Consider the following 22,617-nt stretch of genomic DNA (forward strand, 5'->3'; position numbering starts at 1 on the left):
ATGTAAAATCTTATACTGTGCACAAAAGTGTGTAAAATGTTTGGACATATATGCAGGTCCATTGTCTGTTTTTATTGCTTGTGGCACACCCATAATTGCAAAAGCTTGTATAAGGAATTCAGTGACCACTCGGGCTGTCTCTTTTGCTGCTGGCATTGCAAATGTGAATCCTGAAAAGGTGTCTACCATGACATGAATAAAAGATAGACGACCAAAAGATTTATAATGGGTCACATCCATTTGCCAGATTTCATTGGGTCTCAAACCACGAGGATTCTTCCCTGGAGGGAGTGTAGGAGCATGGAAAGGAAGACAAGCTGTACAGCTTTTTACTATGCTCCTAGCTTCCTCTCTTGTGATTCCAAATTGTAAACGTAAAGCTCGAGCAGCCTGATGATATTTAGAATGAGATTCTTGTGCTTCCTGAAATAAAGGACTACTGGCTAACATGGTTAGAAGGCTATCTGCCTTTGAATTTCCATCAAAAATGGGACCTGGAAGTCCACTATGTGAGTGGACATGCAAGATATAAATCTTGCCTGGATGTTTTCTCACTTGCTTTTGAAGTTCCTTAAAGAGCTAATAAATATTGGAGGCTGCAAATTTTATTTGGGCTGTGGCAATTCTTTGTACTACACCTACTAAATAGGCTGAATCAGTAATTATATTTACGTCTCCTGGGTAATAAGTAAGAGCTAGCATGATAGCAAATAATTCATTCTGTTGAGTGGATTGAAAAGGAGTCCTGATTACTCTCTTTATGGTTAAATCATGAGAGTATATGGCACAAATATTTTCTTTGGAGGCATCTGTAAAGATTGTTGGTCCTTTAAGAGGAACTTTAGAAACCTTTTCTTCAAAAATCCATCGCCAATTATGTAGTAACCGGGTAATCTTTAATGGAGATCCATGTGCAAAATTTGGAGCGGTGGCCAATAAAATTTGCCATTCTGGGATGGTCTCACAGCAATTTGATAATGCAAGGGCTTCTGGGAAGAACCACTTCAGCCAATGAGCTTGCTCCTTCTATCAAGTCAACCTGAGTTCTCACCTTGTAATTGTCCAACCTGAATTCTCACCTTGTCACTATCCAGACGACCTGAGTTCTCACCTAGTAATCCTAACATCAAATGACTAATTCTATATTGCTTGCCATCCTGTTAATCACTGCTTATCTTTTTCTCCTTTCCTTCCCTCTTACCCCCCTACCCAGTATTAAACTTGTGAAAACCACTTGCTTTTCACTGCCCTCTCTTTTCAGGATCCCTCCCCTACCTTAAAGTTCCTCTTCCTATTTTACCCCTTTTTCTCACAATTTCTGTATTGCCTTCCCCTTAGCTTACTACTTCCCTCTTACTTTTCAATGAAGTGGAAGAAGTTTCACCATAAATCGAATATGTCTATTTATAAACACTATGTTCATCTCCCTCCTTTCTTTCTCTCAGATATAATAGGTTACCTTTGCCTCTTCGTGAGATGTAGTACCACCACTTTTCCTTTTTTATTATATAATTTCCTTTCCACCTCTAGTTTTTAGGACAAGTTAGACATGTGTTCTTTACATATCTTTATGGCAGAAATATAGTTCTCAAGATTTCTTTTTACCTTTTTAGAAATCTCTTGAGTTCTGTATTTGAAGATCAAACATTTTGTGTGGGTCTGTTTTTTTTTTTTTTTTTTTTTTTTTTTTTCATCAAGAATAGATGGAATTCATTTATTTCGTTAAATGTCCATCTTCTTCCCTGGAAAAAAAGATGCTCATTTTTGCTGGGTAAGTTATTCTTGGCTGCATACCAAGTTCCTTAGCCTTTTGGAATATCATGTTCCAGGCCCTTCATAATTTTAATGTGGACGCTGTTAGATCCTGGCTTATCCATATTGTGGCTCCTCCATATCTGAATTGCTTTTTTCTAGCAGTTTCCAGTATTTTTTCCTTCATCTGATGGTTCTTGAACTTGGCCAATATACTTTTTGCTGTTTTGATTTTAGTGTCCCTTTCAGTAGGTGATTGATGATTTTTTTCAATGTCTATTTTACCCTCTCTTTCTAAAACGTCTGGGCAGTTCTCTTTGATAATTTCCTGGAAAATAGTGTCCAGGCTCTTTTCTTCACATTTTTCAGGGAGTCTGATTATTCTCAAATTGTCTCTCCTGAATCTGTTTTCCAGGTCTGTTGTCTTTCCAATAAGGTACTTGACATTCTTTTCAATTGTTTCATTTTTCTGGTTTTGCTTGACTACTTCTTGGTTTGTCCTTGAGTCATTCATTTCTACTTGTTTGAGTCTAATTTTCAATGATGTGTTTTCTTCACTCACTTTTTTTATATCTTTTTGTAATTGTCCAATTGAGTTTTTAAGTGAGTGTTTTTCTTCTACGGAATTTTTTTTCCATTTCATCCATTTTATTTTTTAGAGAGCTGTTTTCTTTTTCCAGCTCACTAATTTTATTTCTCAATGATTTGATGTCTTTATCCACTCTGGATGACTTCTCCAGACTGTCTTGCCAAGATTCCCTTTCCTTTTCCCATTTTTCTTATAGCTTTTTTGATTTTCTCTATGAGATTCTTTTGTATTGAGGAGCAGTTCATATCCCCCTTAGGGGATTCCTCTCGAGACAATTTGCTTTTGGTATCCTCAGTATTTGAAGTCTGCTCTCTCTCCATACAGAAACTATCAATGGCTAGAGCCCTTTTAAATTTTTTGTTCATTTTGTCAGACTGTGAATGGAAGAAAACAAATTGAGAAGATAAACAATTGGTCTGTTTTTTTTTTGGGGGGGGGAATGGTGGTGGATGGTGTTAAGGAGCTTCCTCTACAGACTGAGGGAGACAGTAGTGAGGCACTAACAGGACAGTGATGGCTGTGATGCGTCTGTGCTCTGAGAAAGCTCTGATTTACTCCAGGTGGGGGTGGGGGTGGCCGGGTCCCAAGAGAAGCTAGCTTTTGGGGTTTTATTCTTCACCTCCAATGTACCCTCTCCACTGCTCCTGGCTTGCTGCCAAGATGGAACATCCACACTGGGAAAAAATCTTTTATGTAGAAATGGCAGAGATCCCACCCCTCCCCCCTCCAGTCAGAGCTGTGTAAGCTGCCTGTTATTCTCTTGCTGTCTGCCCTCATTCTGTGCCCAGTCTGTTCAACCCTCTCCCAAGCAAACACAGACCTTCTCTGGAGAATTTCAAGGATGTTTTCTGTTGGTGATTATTTCTGGGTTTCTTTTCCAGTCAAGCATTAACTCTGAGGCTTGTCATGAAGTAAGTCCTGAGAGAAAACACGGAGCTCAAGCAGCTGCCTGCCTCCACGCCGCCATTTTGGCCGGAAGTCCCAGAAAGGTCATTTTTGATGCTGTGTCAGAGATTCCACTGCTTAGCAATGCAAAGAAACTTTTAAGAGTTTTGTTAGAACTGCAAGTTCTGATTATTTCTACCAAGTTCTTCATCTATCTTCAGCAAATTGTTTCCTATTTATCTAAGTGCAAAATGGTCTCCTTGTTTAATGAATATGATAACAAACATGATCTGTAGAATTCTTGAAGTACCTAGAGAAGAATTTTAACCTAATTGTTTTGACTGTTTTGCAGGTGCATTTGATAGATTATGCAGAAGGGTTTGTAAAACTCTCTCTACATATATACCTGAAGCCCTTTGTTGGTGAAGCTTGCTATTAATAGAGATAAAATCACTGTAACTGATATTCCTGAGTTCTGAATGTGATTGCCTGATAATTAATTCAGTAGCCCACCATTTCAAGAGAAATGTCATAAATTACTAAGAGAATGCCTTCCAAAAATGTCATGGGGGTTGACTTATCTGGGCAAAACTTGAAGGCAACTTAGCCTCTACTTAGGGTGAGATCCTTATGACTCACTTTCCCAGTTCTATTTCTTTGTTTCTTACCTGATCATTCCTGAGTCTGACTATGAGGTGAGATTTTTACTGCATGATCAGCTGTCAAACAGATCTTTATCCTGACTTGTATGTACTCTCAAATTAAGATCCTGAAGAATCAGTTTTGACTGATTATATTATATTAAAACCATGTCCCTATTTTGTCCATTTATAACAAATTTCTGTAATCAGAGCAAGTGGTCAGTGGAAAATATGAGGCAGAAAACAAGTCTGCAGCCCAGCCATGAAGGCTTCTCTGGCTGCAGCCAGAAAACCTTTAACTAGCTTGCTTCCTGGGATAAGAGTTTCTTTGTTTGAGGGACCACTTTGCCTAAGTATTTGGGCCATTTTACACCTCCCTTTTGCTCCCTGGGAGAGGAAGCTGACAATCTTAGCATGATGTGATTAGGCCAAGGACCCTGATCAGGGTCTTTTTTTTTTTTTTTTTTAGGACCCTGAAAGCTAAACTAATCTTTTTCCTGGCCTTAACCTTACCTACATTGATGGAAGGCAGAACCATGTCATAGAGGTCTCTGGAACCCTATGCTAGATCACTTTCCTTACTTCTCAAAGACTTAGTGTTTTGGGGGTGAACTCTCCTGCCTTAGAGCTAGCTGTCACAGCCCTTCTAATTGAGGAAACTTATAATCTCATTCTGGGCCAATGGTTGGAGCTTTTAGTTCTCTTCACAAATGCTTCAAAACATTTTTGCCTATATCATAGCTTTAGAATTGGGGAAAGAAATGAGAATGAATATCTATACTGACTTCACATACTTTTTTTCATATTTTGCATGATCATGGGGACTATATGGAAAGAAAAGGGGATTTTAGATAGCCAAAGTCCTTCATTAAGTATGCATAGGAACAATTACTGCCAGCTGTCCATGGACTTAGAGAGGTTCTCTTGTTTCCTCAAGGAAGGGGAATTCACTTCAGGCCAAGGGAAATAGGCTTATAGATTCAGCTGCTAGTACTATTGCCTGTTTGCCCCTGATGGAGGCACCTTTAATTCAACTCCTGATTCCTGCATTGTCTCATATAGCTCCCAGGCAAGTAAATTCTGAAAGGACTGATAAAAAGATCTACACATATGCCCCCTTGCAGAGGCTTCAAACTGCATTTGGTTTTGTTAACACTTGTACTAATTGGGTAAAAGCCTTCTCTTGTTAGGAATCTAGAATTTTTGATAAAGGAGATCATATTCGCTTAAAGACACAATATTCCACCAATTACCCCTTTTCCTTTGAGGAAACATAAGCAGGAGTTTGGGGAAAACATTCTTTTGTATTTATTTAAGAAAAGCTGTTTGGATGAGAGGCATTCATGATAGCCTCACTTCTTCCTGGTCTTCCTTTGAAGAATGTTACTGTCCCTAGTAACCTCCATATTAATATCACTTTTGTATTCTTTTTCTTTTGATTATATTTGGTCTTCGTATTTTTCATCTACTTGTGAGATTAAAGCCATGAAATTCCAACTACTTGGTCAATCTGAAATCATCTGATATTTGATTTTGACATTCAACAATAGATGCAGCTGACACCACCTACAAGTCACTTGTTTCTCCTCTCAGTCTGGACCTCATTGGGCAGGGCCAACTCTAAGTCCCTTATTAGGCTAAAGCAGTTCCAGAAGATGAGACCTTCATCCCTTTGCTCCAAATGAATTTGGGTTTGAACTGCTTGAAGTGGGAATGATGTGACAACTGGCCTTCACAGTGCTGTAGTTCTATGCCTGCCAGATGGCAGTCTGTTGGTTTTCATGACAGAGTTTCAAAGATAGATAATGGGAGTTGGTAGAAGCAGGGTCTCTGATCCCTGATCATTGGTTTAAGCAGCAATATTTTGTCAACTGCTTGCTTATGCACTTAATCATTAAAATAGTTCGATTTCTTAGCTAAAGTGATTCCTGAAAGCTTCCATTGATGTGTGTGTGTTGGTTTTAAATGGTAGAGGATGGATTACAGTAATATTGAAGAGAGGGATAAGCCTGAAGGCCTAGATAACAAAGATGCCCTAGTGGATGAAAATTTCTCACCTGGTATGAGAAATCTTCAAATGTATGAAAAAGAGGGGGACTAAATGAGACTAGGTGAAGATTTCTCAAAAAAGTCTATGAGATGGAAGTTCCAAATTGCAGGAAATCACATGATCTCTAGGTCTAGAGGACTGTAGGGCAGAAAGTGCAGTAATCCACAGAAAGTAGATAACATTTCTGACCACTGGTCAATGGTTTTTCAGCCCATTCAATGAAAGGACTTGGGTCTGTTGCTATTTAATCAAAGTCTCTATTTCTGGCTCACTAGGGCTAAGCACAATGCAGGAAGATGGGAGCTGAGAAGCTCATGTCTGCTCAGTTGGCATTTTGGGCCTCTCCTTGCAGGGATGGAAGAAATGCTTCTTCTTTGTATCTGAAAATGCCTGTGAGTAATCAGTTTTGGGTAAAGGGGTTTAGCACCCATCCCACCTGCTACTTTAAATACATATATACCAAGGATCACATATACATCTCTGGCAAAAAAAGATAATGAATGAAAAAAGTTAAATAAGCCCTGCTCTAAAAAAAGTAGAACAAATTTAAAATTGAGAAGGCAAGAAAACTATCTAATTAAAAAAACAACAATTAAATGATAGCAATTCTGGTTCCTCTGGAAAGACATACAAAACAACCCTCAAATCAAAATTTTAATGACAAATTTCAGCTGGGAGATTGTATAGTGCCCATGATATAAGGTGGACAGGTATGGAATAAGGACAACGATTTAGGCATGTCACTTTCACACTACTCACCTCAAAAGCAAAAGTCCTGGGCTTTCTTCCAGGCTCTGTCCATATGGAATTATGTGGAATTCACCAATCACACTCATGGTATGGTTGCATGGATCTATAAGGAATTAGGAACTTGAACAGTTTCCTATGTTAGCTATGTTTATTAATTAAATATTAAACTTGATTGTTTCTGGATATGTTATGATTGGAGGAATATCAGTTATCTCTCAATTTTGGTGCAATTGGGAAAAGGTTCAATTGCCCTTCTCTAGTTATGATTTTTCTCATTTAGTTCAGCATAGTTTTACCAATATAGCAGAGAGTATAAATCTTTTTAATTCCTGCAGTGCAGGAGGAATATATAGTTCCTTCTCCCAGTTTCTCTTAAAGGTTTCTGAATGCAGACTAGAATAATTTGAATAACTCTGTTATAGGATGAAGCAATGGAATCAGAGTCAATTGGAGAAAGAAGCGCACTCACCCTGGATCTTTAGAGACAGCAGAAAATCCTAATTCAGAAGGAACACATACTATCTTAGTGCAACTGCTTAGTGGTTAATAACCTACTAATTTCTAGGACACAGAAGTCTATAAGACAAGATGGAATTATAAAGATGATAGGAGAGATGGCTTCCCTCTTAGAGAAATCTCATGTATAAAGCCAGGGGGCACTGTAACTGACATAATAATAATTAACATTTACCTAGACATTTAAGGTTTGTAAAGAACTCTACTATTTCAAATGATCCTCAGAATAATCATGGCAAATAGGTCTGTCCTGTTCTCCACATTTTAAGAATAAAGTATCTAAGTCTGAAAAAAGTTAAAAATTATTTGCTCATAGTCCAACAGTTGGTAGGAATATGAATATAATCAGTATTTCAAATCAGTTCTTTTTGACTCAAAGACTATCACTTTATTTATTAAGGCAACTAACTGGAACATTATGAAAGGGAAGAGTGCTGTATTTTGAGAGCTAACAGAACTGCAAAGCAATAGAGAAAGGAGTCAGTGATGGTAAACCATTATCTATTAGTAAAGCAGTAAGAAGAGAATAGAAAACTAGAAATTCAGAGGAGCCACAAAAGGGAATACTGACAGAGTGAAACAAATTTCAGGTAAAATTGAGAAGGAGTTAGAGACTAGAATAGATGCCCAGATCATGTGCAGTTAACAGAATACTGACCCCAAAGAGAGAAGACTATGAATGGAAAGCAACTGGGAGGCATTAACTTTTTTTCCTGATAGGAATGTCTATTGGAGAAGTTCTGAATTGAAGCATCTCCACTTAGAAAACTCCTAGAATTTGGTGTTTCTCTGTTGGTCAATTCAGGATTGCCTGGGCTTCAGAGATAATACAAAAAATATAACCTATATTGTAATTATTTTTAATATATTTCCTCTTATTTCAGTGACTTCTGGTTATTCTGGGAAATAAGTACTGTATACAGTTAAACTAGTGCACTGAAATGCATCCAGAAAGTCTAAAATAATTATTCTTTCAATGAGTGGTTGCTGAAATCATTGCATTTGAAATTATTGATAAATATCCAGACAATATCACCTAGGTAAAGGATTCTTAATACTTTTTTATGACATGGATTCCTTCAAGAATCAATCCATCATAAATGGTGAAAAGATATGAACAATTTTCAGATAAAGAAATTAAAGCCATTTCTAGTCATATTAAAAAAAATGTTCTACCTATTGATTAGAGAAATGAAAACTAAGATACCACTTTACACCTCTCAGATTAGTTAAGATGACAGGAAAAGATAATGATAACTGTTGGAGTAGATATAGGAAAATTAGGACATTAATAGATTTTTAGTGGATTTGTGAAATGATTTAACCATTTTGGAGAGCAACCTGGAAATATAAAGCTATGCATACTCTTTGATCCAGCAGTCTCACTATTAGGTTTGTATTCCAAAGAGATAATAAAAACGGGAAATGATCTATATGTGCAAAAATGTTTGCAGAAGCCCTTTGGTAATAGCAAGAAACTAGAAATTGAGTGAATGCTTATCAATGGGCAATGATTGAAACAGTTATGGTATAAAAATGAAATGGAATATTATTGTTCTGTAAAGACATAATAAGCAGGCTGATTTCTTAAAAATCTGAGAAGGCCTACCTGAACTGATATTGAGTGAACTGAGCATAACAAAGAGAACATTGTACATAAGAAAAGATTATGTGATGATAAACTATGATGGACTATCTCTTCTTTCATTTGATCTTCTCAACGATGGCGTAATTCTAAGTAATTCCAATGGACTTAGGGTGGAAAATGCCATCTGCATCCAGAGAGAGAATTATGGAGCCTAAATGTGGATCAAAACACAGTGTTTTCACTTCTTTCTTTCTTTCTTTCTTTCTTTCTTTCTTTCTTTCTTTCTTTCTTTCTTTCTTTCTTTCTTTCTTTCTTTCTTTCTTTCTTTCTTTCTTTCTCTTGGTTCTTCTACTCTTCCCCAATTTGGTCTGATTCTTCTTGTACAACATGAAAAATGTGGAAATATATTTAAAAGGATTGCATATATTTAACATATATCAGATTTCTTGCTGTTTTGGAGAGGAAGAATGTAAGGAAGGGAAAGATAATTTTTTAAAAGTTTTATAAAAGTATATATTGAAAACTACACATGTATTTGGAAAAATAAAATACTATTGAAATGAAAGAAACAATCAATCAAATATTTTTAAAGTATCTATGTGAAAATTACTAGGCTAAACACTAGGGATACAAAAAGAGGCAAAAGACAATCCCTGCCCTGGAGTTTATAACTTAATGGAGGCACAAATAGAGCCCTTCTCAAAATGTTTCTGAATGCATAAAAATAAAATGCATAGGATTACTAAAGAAACCAATTATATCAAAATATAGTTATAAAGATTAAGTTCATGGATCCAAGTTTAAGAAGTGCAGAAATCAGAAAAATCTAAAAGTTTGGAGTAGAATAACCAATTATTTTCTTTGAGAATCTCAGAGAGCTTGTTTTTTTCTTCCAGCACTCCCTGGTGTTTGGTAGAATACATAACCACTAAGCTGAGAGTGAGACTGCTAACCTTTTGTCGCCAAGAACAAATAGGATAGGGGCAGCTAGGGGCAAGAGATAAAGCACTAGCTCTGGAGTCAAGAGCATCTGAGTTCAAAAACCCAGTCTCAAACATTTAAGCAGTTCCCAGGGCAAGTCATTTAATCCCAATTACCTTGCTGACTGAATCATTAAATAAATAGTTACATTTTCAGCTTTGGAAGTCTGATACATAGAATCATTTGGTGACAATACCTTAGGAGAGTAAGCTATTAGGTATAAAAGTTTCTAAATCATTTTATTTGGGCAACATGTAAGAGAATAAAAATATCTCTAAACTGTACTCAGGTCATTTTGGTTAAGAAACAGCTTTAAACTCATACTAAACAGAAAATATGGTGTAGTTGGAAGAAGGCAGAATTTAAGGTCCAGGAGAATTTGGTTTGAATCCTGGGTTCACTAGTTACTCTCTGATGACTATAGGCAGCTAATTTAATATCACTAATCTTTATAGACTCATCTATAATGTGAGTGTATTGGAATAAATAGGCTTCTAAATTCTATTCCATTTATAAATCTATGATCCTAAGGTACTTTTCTAGTGATCATTGTAAATAAGGTAAAGAGATGAAAATCCACTAGGGCAAAGTTTATAAAGTAGGAAAGAATATGCATGATATGTTACAATTGCATTTCCCCCCTAGTTCCCCAAAGTGCTGTTATCATAATGACTAAAACCAGTCGTACTGGTTCTGGTTCGACTATTATTTTGGCTACTAACCAGCTAGCAGTGTGAAAGAAGAGAAAATGGGATGGGTTTATATGTTGAAGCATCTTTTATTGAAGTATCTAAAAGTGGCCTTCCTATGGACTCATAGCACAAAAGGATCTTCTGAGCCAGAATAGAAAGAAGGTCCTGAGTTCAGATTATGTCCTGCCACCGGCTCTTTTCTGTGTGAGCCCTCCCTGTGGGGGATTGGTTTGAGGCTCTTCCTGCTGGACCTGTGGTCCAAGTCAGTCCAAATTAGGAAGTCCTATCCTATCTCTCCCAGTGGGGAAGTCCTTTCCACCACGTCTCTCCCAGTGACCCTCTCCCTCCACCAGCTGAAGCCCCTGGCCTCTGCCTCCTGGCCACAGCCTCTAACTAGTCTGCCTGAATCCAGTCTCTCTACTTCCCCACCAGACCCAGAGTTAATCTTCCTAAAACAGCACTTTCCTGCTCAAGCCCCTGCTGTGGGTCCCAACTACCTCTGGGACAGTCTGTCTTCTGGCTGTCCTGGAGGCCGTCACACTTGCCTTCCTGCTCTTGACTGGACTTCTTTCTCAGGGTGCTGGTTTCCTTCCTCTCTGCTCCCTTCGGGTATTTTTATGCATCATCTTCCCCCCATTAAATGTCTAGTATCTAGAAAATTCCAATACACAATCAGCTTGTACTTTAAAATCTCATGTGTGAACCAATTATTTGGAATTCAGAAAACATTTTCTGTTTGAAATAATATGAATCATTGTTGGATTCCCAGTATATTGCATCCTCTCAAAAATAATTCCTACAATTTAGAGCTTTTTAAAATCTAACTAAATTTATTTTTTTCCTTTGAAAACAATTTAACATATCATGTTAGTATGCTTTTCTTCTTTACATTTCTATAAGATTCTCTGACTGTCATTCTCCAAATGAAAACAAAACCAAGTATGGAAATATATGTGTCATTCCACGCTTAAAGTCCACCACTTCTCTACTGAAACAATGAGTCAATTTGCTATCAAATCTATGAAGTTAAAATCAGATACTGCACTGATCAGTATTCTGAAGTCTTTTGTCTCCTTTTCTTTAACATTTTTGCAGTCATCATGATGTTTGTGCTCATGGTTTGATTTATTTTGTTTTGTATCAGTTTATATGTCTTCCTATGATTCCTTGAATTTTTATTCTCCATTTCTTAATGATATTACAATATTCCATTACATCCATATGTCACAATTTATTCATTTATTCGATACATTGGTATTCATATTTCTTTCAGTTCTTTGCAATTATAAAAAGTGTAAATAAAAACATTTTTGTTTAGATTTCACTTTTCCATGCCTTGGAATTGGGTTATGTTTATAGTTAACAATTATATCACCAAGACAAATAATATATAAAGTATAATAGCAATTTTCTGAGTTAACATTTATCAATTGTTTTCAAGAATGTTGGGACCAGTTGCAGTGCATTAATGCTATTAGTTCTTCCTATAACTTCTTCAATATTTATCATCTTCATCTTTGTCAATCTGATAGGTTGGAAGTAAAACCTTCAAGTTTCATTTTATTCATATTTTTCTTATTATTGATGTTTTTGAGGATTCTTTCATGTGAATTGTGATACTTAGAATTTTCTTACTAAATTTTCTGTATATATTTGTTGAATATTTCTCTACAATATTTCTCATTGTGCCAATGATGAAATTGATGTTGAGGAAAGTAAACTATCCTGTCCAAGATCACATAGGAATGAGTGATGCAGGATTCAAATTCAAGAATTTTGACTCCAAATCTAACATTTTCTCCATTATGCTACATAACGCTACTTATAATATTGACTAAAATGCTATACTTTTGTAATGTTAATAGTGGAAACAACAGTTTTTCTATTAGTAGTTAAAATAGAAAAAACAGTGAAGTTGAATAAGAATTTTAAAATATGCATAGGAATTGTGGTTTCATTGATATAGGGAAATCATAGGTGAAGAACCTGTATAAGTTAGTGCCTTCTGTGCAACTATGATGTCCTGGATAGTTGCCTTTTACCCTGAAAAAGTGAATAAGTTGCCTAGAATCGCCTGCCCATCATGGGCCAAAGGCAAGATTTGGATTTTGGTCTTCCTAGTTCCAAGGCCAGCTCTCTTACTTCTCTAATATTGCCTTTCCTATTATCTTAAATGCTACTGCAGAGAATTTTGTGTGATTGTTGAAAGGGTCTTCGAATATTTTCAAGAATTTCAGGTTACTGAATTCAAGATTGATAGGGTATCTCAATGATCCTCTAATCCAAAATATTACTGAACAAGAATCTCTCCTACAAAATACTCAAACAATGATGACATTGACTCCTTATCTGCTTATTAAGCCTAATTATAATTTTTAAAAATTACAGCTTTTATCCCCCTCTCCATGCTGTTTGCCACTATTCTTAATACAGCTGACTTCTAGTCAAGAAAATTTGAATTTTAGTCAGAGCCTCCCACAATTACCACCCATCAGGAAAATTGCATGGGGTCAAGCTAAATTCTTATATCATTGTCTTTAAGTTTATATGTGTTGCTAATGTATTGAGTATACAAAATTCTTATACGTTATCCTCATTACTTAGACCTTTCCTATTACATGTCCTTTTGATTTTGATTTTTTATCATCACAGACTTTGGTCCATCACTATTGGTTCCATTTTTATTCATGGTTTCTGTTAAGTCCTTACTAAGTGCTAATGAGATAATGAGATATTAGGTTCTTACTAAGTGCTAAGTCAGTACTTGACAATTCTCTAGTTCCGGCCTTTACTGGGAGTTTTTACTTGTGATTTCCTGGGGAAGAGCAAGTTCATTGGTTGAAGTAATTTTTCCCAGAAGCCCTTACATTATCCCACACCCATTCTCTGGGAGGATAAAAGAGGGAAGTCACTACTCTGGATGAGAGTTAACGGCAACTGTTTGGAGACAATGGTTCTCTACAGGAAGAAGTATGTGTCTGAGAGATTTGAGTTGACACAGCATATCTCCTCCCAGAGAGCGATTGGCAGTTTCTGGAGACAACAGCACATTACAAATTGGCATCCACAATGTGGGTCAAGGACTTTTGCTTCTCCTGATAAGGACTTATTCTGAGCCCTTCAGAGAAGGTAGACTGGACCATCACAATTTGGCTCCTGAACAGGGACAGACATGATCCTGATTCCAGTGGAAAAGCCTCCAATCCAGATCTCAGTCTCTCTGACCCAGAACTGTGAGTAACAAGGAAACTTAGTTAAAGATTAAGTGAGCATTCTAATAGATCAATAAGGAACTTAACTTGTTAAGGGCTAAACTAGCAATCTCTTATAGTGAAATGGGGCAAACACCTTCTGTTCAAAAAAAATGTTTAGAGAGCATCATCAAGGTTATGAAAAGCCAAGGATTGATTATAATTTTGGAGGATATTACTGAACTTTTAAAAACTGTGAAGGTCATATGTCCTTGTTTTTCTCTGAAAGAAGAATTGGATCCAGATGAATGGGAATTAGTAGGAAAGCAATTAGGTGAACACTACAATTGCCCTTGTGACATTTTGCCCTTTGGTTCCGGACCAAACTCAATTTCCAAAGATACACTTCATACCTAAAATTTAATCCAGAAGGCTTTAAAAAATGTTATTCTAAAGGAAGAGAAGAAGGAACAAAATGGGGAAGTGTCAACTAAACTAGGTGAAAAGGATGAATCAGATAACAATGAAGTTAAGTACAATTCTGAGCAACAGGAGCATTTCCCATCTCCTCCCTCAATTAAGCCTTCAGGGTGGAGCAAGAAGGAGGAGGGGAAGAGGCAGAAACACAAACAGAATTGCCTGTGAAGCAGCCTAAGCCTATGACAAGATTAGAAAAAGCATTGGTTAAAGCTAAGAGAGAAGGACAGGATATAAGTGATTTTATATATGCATATCCTGTGATTGAAGATATTGACTCTGTAGGTCAAAAAAGGAGAAGACATGCACTTTTAGATTTGAATAAAATTAAAGATTTGAAAAAAGGTTGTACCCTTTATGGGGCTACATCAGCTTATGTTAAAATGTTACTAGATGGTTTGTCTTATGAAGTCCTAACCCCAAATGATTGGAAATCCATAGCAAGGACATGCCTAGAACCTGGAGAAAATTTGTCATGGCTTGCAGAGTTTCATGAATTATGTAAAATCCAAGTCAGATGCAATTTGGAAATAGGAGTTAACATACAATTCACTTTTGAGCACTTAGCTGGTGAAGGTCAGTATGGAGAGAATTCAGAAAAGATTAATTATACCGTGACAATATATGAGCAAATTGCTAAGGCTGCAATAAAAGCTTGGGGTGTCCTCCCTGGACAGAAAGATCGGGGAGAGGCTTTCACTAAAATAGAACAAGGTCCCAATGAACCTTTTGAAGATTTTGTGGGACGTTTGCAAACTGCTGTCAAAAGAACTATTGGAGAAAATGGAGCTACAGAAATAATGACCAGACATCTGGCTAAGGAAAATGCCAATGAGATTTGCAAAAGAATTATATGGGGATTAGACAAAGATGCTCCTTTAGAGGAGATCATAACATGCTGTGCTACAGTGGGAACAAATGCTTTTTATACATGGATTATGATGAAAGTGGAAAGACAGGGTCCCTCCTGGCAAGGGACTTTTAGAGAAATTCATTGATGTTTCCAATGTGGAAAAATTGGACATCTAAGAGATCAGTGTAGGTATGGAAATACAGTGAGAAGACAGGGTGAGAGAAGACCTAAAACTCCATGTCCAAAATGTCACAAGGTTCTCCACTGGGCCTCCAAATGTAGATTGACCCAGGGAAATGAGAGGTGGGCCCAGCTTCAGCCCCCCAAGTGGGGCATGATGGCAGCCGAGGTTATATCCAGAGAATTTTAAGAAGCGATCAATCAGCCAAAAGGCAGTCAGATGGAAGAAAGGGATTGAAATTAGGAAAAATAGAGTTGTGTGCATTAGAGACTACTGAGATACTCCCTGGAGAAGTGAAATCTGTTCCTGTTGAGCCTATGGATCCTTTGCCTCCAGGCACAGTAGGCTTGACCATTTCACCTTCTCAGAGTGCCTACAAAACAGTGTCCATCCATACACTGATGTGGGAAACTGGAGAACGTGTAGCTAATATCCCAGTCACTAATACAGGTAGACAACGTGTGATTTATCAACTAGGAGAAGTAGTATCATCAGGCTTATTGATATGTATCCCTGGTAAGCAACCTGGTGATAGTCGCCTAGATTCTGGCTCCAATGGACAAAATCCAGGAATATATTGGACAGCAGCTTATGACAGCTGACCAACATATGCTTATTATTTATATAAATGGAATACCATTTGAAGGATTGGTAGACACAGGTGCAGATCGTACAGTTATTAGAGATGCCAATTAGCCCAGTCACTGGCCAAAGATTAAGGCAGACACCTACATGTCAGGGGTAGGAGGATCAATAGCTGCAGAATTTAGTGCTAGGCCTTTGAGATGTATATTTGAAGGTGAAGCAAGAGATTTTACTCCTTTTGTGGTTGAAAAAATCCCCATCAATCTGTGGGGAAGAGACATTTTACAGCAGATAGGATTACAAATAAGCACTTCGGCTTTTTAGGCAGGGCTGCTGTTGAAGGCCTACCTGCACTTTCAGCGGTTCCTATTCAGTGGAAGACTGATTCATCAGTGTGGGTAGAACAGTGGCCCTTAAGAAGTGATAAAATTCAGGCCTTATTAGACATAGTGAATGAACAACTTGACCAAGGACACTTGCAGCCTTCTCTAAGTCCTTGGAATTCCCCAGTATTTACTGATCAGAGAAATGCAAATTAAGACAACTCTGTCAGATTGGCTAAGATGACAGGAACAAATAATGATGAATGTTGGAGGGGATGTGGAAAAACTGGGACAATAATACATTGTTGGTGGATTGTGAAAGAATCCAACCATTCTGGAGAGCAATTTGGAACTATGCCCAAAAAGTTATCAAACTGTGCATACCCTTTGATCTAGCATTGCTGCTATTGGGCTTTTATCCCAAAGAAATACTGAGGAGGGGAAAGGGACCTATATGTGCCAAAATGTTTGTGGCAGCTCTTTTTGTAGTGGCCAGAAACTGGAAGATGAATGGATGTCCATCAATTGGAGAATGGTTGGGTAAATTATGGTATATGAAGGTTATGGAATATTATTGCTCTGTAAGAAATGACCAGCAGGAGGAATACAGAGAGGCTTGGAGAGACTTACATCAACTGTTGCTGAGTGAAATGAGCAGAACCAGAAGATAGCTGCATACTTTAATGTTGTATGAAGATGTATTTTGATGGAAGTGGATATCTTCAACATAAAGAAGATCCAACTCACTTCCAGTTGATCAATGATGGACAGAAACAACTACACCCAGAGAAGGAACACTGGGAATTTATTGTAAACTGTTAGCACTACTGTCTTTCTACCCAGGTTACTTATACCTTCGGAATCTAATACTTAATGTGCAACAAGAAAATGGGATTTACACACATAAATTGTATCTAGGTTATATTGTAACATATGTAAAATGTATGGGATTGCCTGTCATCAAGGGGAGGGAGTAGGGGGAGGGAGGGGATATTTTGGAAAAATGAATACAAGGGATAATGTTATAAAAAATTACTCATGCATATATAATGTCAAAAAAATTATAAATAAAAAAAAAGGAATTCCCCAGTATTTGTAGTGAAAAAGAAATCTGGAAAATGGAGGATGTTAACTGATCTAAGAAGAGTAAATGAACAGATGAAAACTATGGGAACTCTTCAGCCTGGACTTCCATCTCCTACTCAGTTGCCAAGAGAATGGCCTCTATGGGTTAATAGACATTAAGGATTGTTTCTATTCTATACCTCTAGATAAGGAGGATATGAAAAGATTTGCTTTTTCAGTACCTAGTGTTAATTTGGCTGAGCCTTATAAAAGACATGAATGGACAGTTTTGCCACAGGGAATGAAAAACAGCCCTACTACGTGCCAAATGTATGTTGCTGCTGCTCTTGCTCCAATAAGAAAAGCATTTCTAAAAGTAATATTTTTACATTATATGGATGATATTTTGCACCTGAGGAACAAATGTTAGAAGCATGTCTACAAAAGACCATGGAAATATTAAAGTACTACAAACTGTATATAGCTACAGAAAAAATTCAAATACATGCTCCTTTTCAATATTTAGGATATGAAGTATATCCTAAGACACTCACAGTACAAAAGCTTTCTTTAAGAACAGAGAAGTTCTTAAATGATTTCCAAAAATTAATAGGAGATATCCAATGGATGCGTCCAGTGTTAGACTTAACTATCAATCAACTACAACCCCTATATGACATTTTAAGGGGAGACAGTACTTTAAATTCACCACACCCACTTAAAAAAGAAGCACAAGAGGCTTTGAGAGAAATTGAACTGGCTTTATCCAATGTGATTGAGTCACTCAAAAACCCTTGGAAATATCAATTTTTGCTATAAAAGAGGCACACACAGCAGTCCTTCATCAAGGAGACATATTTTTTCAGGACTTATCCCAGATAATTGTATTACTCTCTTAATAACCTTTATATCTTGCATGCCCACTCACATAGTGGACTTCCAAGTCCTATTTTTGATGGAAATTCAAAGGCAGATAGACTTCTAACCATGTTAGCCAGGAGTCCTTTGTTTCAGGAAGCACAAGAATCTCATTCTAAGTATCATCAGGCTGCTCGAGCTTTACGTTTACAATTTGGAATCACAAGAGAGGAAGCTAGGAGCATAGTAAGTACAGCTTGCCTTCCTTTCCACCCTCCTACACTCCCTTCAGGGAAGAATCCTCATGGTTTGAGATCCCATGAAATCTGGCAAATGGATATAACTCACTATAAATCTTTTGGTCATCTATCTTTCATCCACATGGTAGTAGATACCTTTTCAGGATTCACTTTTGCAGTGCTAACAGCAAAAGAGACAGCCTGAGTGGTCACTGAATTCCTTATCCAAGTATTTGCAATTATGGGTGTGCCACAAGCAATAAAAACAGACAATGGACCTGCCTATAGTTCTAAACTTTTTTCACACTTCTGTGTGCAGTATAAGATATTACACATTACTGGAATACCTTTTAGTCTGCAAGGTTAGGCAATAGTAGAGAGAAGAAACAGAGACATTAAGACACTCCTCCAAAAACAAAAGAAAGGGGGAGCCACAGGTAGCCCTAGGGAACTTCTAAATTTAGTTCTCTATACCATTAATTTTCTAATTTTTGACAAAGATGCACTGGCTCTGGCAGACAGGTTTTATAACCCACCAGAAGGTCAGAGTCCAGTGCAAGCAGCTCCACTTTCCCAAGATAATCGCCAGGTGATGTGGAAAGACCCAGAAAGTGGTGAATGGAAGGGACCAGATAGGTTAACTGCTTGGGGGAGAGGGTTTGCTTGTATTTCTTCAGATGGAGAAGGAATCAGATGGGTGCCAATGAGTCATATTCGCCTTGCCCATCAGAGAGGGACAGAAAGAGAAAGACCTCAAAACAAAGGAGAAAATCTAAGAAACATCTGATACTGAAAGAGCATGGCTAATAAGAAGACTGTTAAAGAATTATAAAAACCAGCAGGAATCATTGGATTTCTTAACACAAGATGAGACTAATGGACAATGGACTTATGGACATTTATAAATTTTCAATTTATGATTATTTGATCATGTTATTTGTCACATACTTCTAGCATGTGTTATGTTACTATGTTACTTTGTGTTTATGTAATTTATGTAATTATGTGTAATGCCTCCCATATTGATGGATTTATGTTTCAAGGTCATGACCACTCTATGTTCTAAATCAAAAGAAAGGGGGAGATGTTAGGTTCTTACTAATTGCTAATGAGATAATGAGATATTAGGTTCTTACTAAGTACTAAGTCGGTACTTGACAGTTCTCTAGTTTCAGCCTTTACTGGGAGTTTTTACTTGTGAATTCCTTGGGGAAGAGCAAGTTCATTGGTTGAAGTAATTTTTCCCAGAAGCCCTTGCATTATCCCACACCCATTCTCTGGGAGGGTAAAAGAGGGAAGTCACTACTCTGGACGAGAGTTAACGGCAACTGTCTGGAGACAATGGTTCTCTACAGGAAGAAGTATGTGTCTGAGAGATTTGAGTTGACACACCAGATCTCCTCCCAGAGAGTGATTGGCAGCTTCTGGAGACAACAGCACGTTACAGGTTTCCACTAATTATTTGCTGTTAACTGTTTTGCTATAATTTATTGATATATGTTTTGCATATGACCTTTAATGGACTATGCATCCATGTTAGGGCCCCGTCTGACTCTGACCTTCCTATATACTCTGCTAATGGTGATCTGGTCCCAGCTCCCTGGAACCACACCTCGTCATATACCACAAAAGATTCATAGTTGTCAAACACTGGAAATCACCCCTTACCCATACTCAAAAAATTCTATGTGTTCATCAGTCGCTAAAAAAATTAGGAGTCTGGATTACTGTTTGAACATTTACAACAAATTTGTTTGTCTATTTTAACTTTTTTGAGGGGGCTTATAGATACATACATCAGGTTTAGTAGAAATAACCTAGACTTGGCTTTAGAAAACCTTTTTTGATAAGATCAATGTCTGTGTGATCTTATACAAGTTTTTACTTTTCTATGCTTTAATTCACCTGTTAAATGATGGGATTGAGTTAAATGATCTCCAAGCTGTCTTCCATAATTATCTATGAAAATAGTAGAAGGAAGATTTTCCTGAGATAATTGAGATAAGATCTGGGAGAGACATAGAAGGGGATTAGAGAGGATATGTTTATACATAAGAGAACGAGAGTTCCTAGGGTGAAATTAATTGAAGTCTGAACAATGAAAAACTGAGAGAAATATAAAAGAGATTGTGCTCCATCCATATGAGGGGAAATAACAGAAATAATAGGGAAAAGATGTTGAGGTATTCAGTCCACTTATGCAGTTCACTAGACAGTGTGATCAGAGATCACAAACTGGATTGGCTGATGTTCCAATAGATTTGAGTTAGGATTCAGAAAAAGTCAATATATAAGGGAAGTGAACAAGAATTTATTAAGTACCTCTTATGTGCCAGTGGTTATGCTAATTCTTTTCTAAATATTACCCCATTTGATCATCACAACAACTCAAGAAGATAAGTGCTATTTTTATTCCCATTTTATAATGGAGGAAATTGAGGCAGAAAGGAATTAAATGATTTACCTAAAATTACACAATTAATAATTAACTGAGACTGTTTTTGAACTCATCTTCTTGAATACAGACATAATATTCTGCCCACTATACCACCAATATAACCATAATTTATTAGTTTATTGGATATTGAGTGCTAGCTGCTTTTGTGGATCATGACAATATTTTGCCAGGCACTTGAAAAGAGAGAAGAAAAAAAAAATAAAGCATCTTCTTGATGCTAATGAATTTGCAACCAACTTCATATAAAATGAACCTTACTAATTTTGATAATGCCTGTACTACAAGTATAAAATCTCACAGAATATTACATAGTGCTATAGAAAACTAAATTTTAAAAGGCATATCATCATAGATTTTGAGGTTATCTGAAAGGTCATCAAATCCAACTCCTTCATTTTATAGATAAGGAAACTGAGTCTCAACACTAACAATTAAGTTGCCCCCAAGCCTTCTCTTCTTGTTTCACTATACAATGTGTTATGATGGGGAAAAACTTTAAAGTGACATTAGAAGACCTGGTTGCAAATGTTGGATTTGTCCTTTAGTGCACAGAAACTTATGTGCAAATCATTTAATTTTTCTGGGCCCTTTTTTCCCCTTTTATTAAATGAATGATTTGGACTAGATAACTTTTGACATGCCTTCCAGCTCTTAATCTGAGTCTTTTCATCTTAATTGCTTCCTTACTATAAGAGCTGAAATTCTTCCTTAAGTACTATTTTAAAAATAGAATATTGCCTTTCACTTTCTAATTCATAACTGGATAAAATGAATATTTTCCTTATATACAACTTTTTAAGAGCATGTCTGTTTAAGCGAATTAAAGAAATTCTGTATTGCACACTCAAATGCCATATATAGTAAAAACAAAACAAAACAAAACAAAACCTTTAGCATAGTTACACTTTATTATAATCAAATAATTTGGACCTTTATAAGATAACATTTTGAAAAACATTTGACTCTTTACTTCTCTATCATTTCCTTTGAATCACAATAGAGATAGACCTCATTTTTCAGAAGAATAGGATACAAAGTAATGGGCCAGTGTAAACAAGGCAGACTCTCAGAGAAAGGGAAAGATACTTTTTCGGATTTTCACCTGAATAAATGATCTCCCCTCATAAGATGAGATCTCTTCTAAATTAGATTGACTTGCTTATAGAGAATATTTCTTGAAGTCTTCTTGAAATCCAACTTGCAATGCATGTAAAAATGCTCAAGCTCCCCTGGTACAAGTCATGTATTTCATATCCACCCATTAAAAATATTGTGTCACAGATGCTGGGATATTTATAAGAATTTAGAAATCTCTTTTGAAAGGTGCAGATTGCTTTAATGACTTTACAATCTTCTTGCAATCCCACATCTTGGGGAAATATGTAATGGTCAAAGGTTTCAATTTTATAAAAAAATGGGTATTGCTTTCTGAAGTATATGTTTGATGGGAGAGCACTTATAAAACTTTAAAATTGTACAGCTGAAAGGAAAGAAAAAGTGTGGGGGGGCATATATGTGTGTATATATGTATATACATGACCTATTTCATAAGTACTTACCATGGGATTCATGAACTTCATTTTCTAAAAAAAATATTTTGATAACTGTATTTCAATATTAGATTCATTTGTAATTCAATAAATTTTAATATATACATTTAAGTGATATTTTATGTCATTTTGGGAAATGGTTCATAGGCTTCATCAATGTGTTGAAGTCTTCTATGATCCACATAAAAAAAGTTAAGAATCTTTTATCTAACACATATTCCCCCATTTCACAATGCAGATTACTCTCACCAGATGCTAATTTGTTTATCTCCTATTGATATGTACAACATCTGGTGGTTTTCAAAACCAGTTTCAGAATTTATATCCCTCCTTTGGCTCTTGTTGGTTGTTATCAGTAGAAAAAGCAAAGAAATGGAAAAGGAGGGCGAATCC

The sequence above is a fragment of the Sminthopsis crassicaudata genome, chromosome 1 (genome assembly GCF_048593235.1).
Source record: "Sminthopsis crassicaudata isolate SCR6 chromosome 1, ASM4859323v1, whole genome shotgun sequence".
Lineage (NCBI taxonomy): Eukaryota > Metazoa > Chordata > Mammalia > Dasyuromorphia > Dasyuridae > Sminthopsis > Sminthopsis crassicaudata.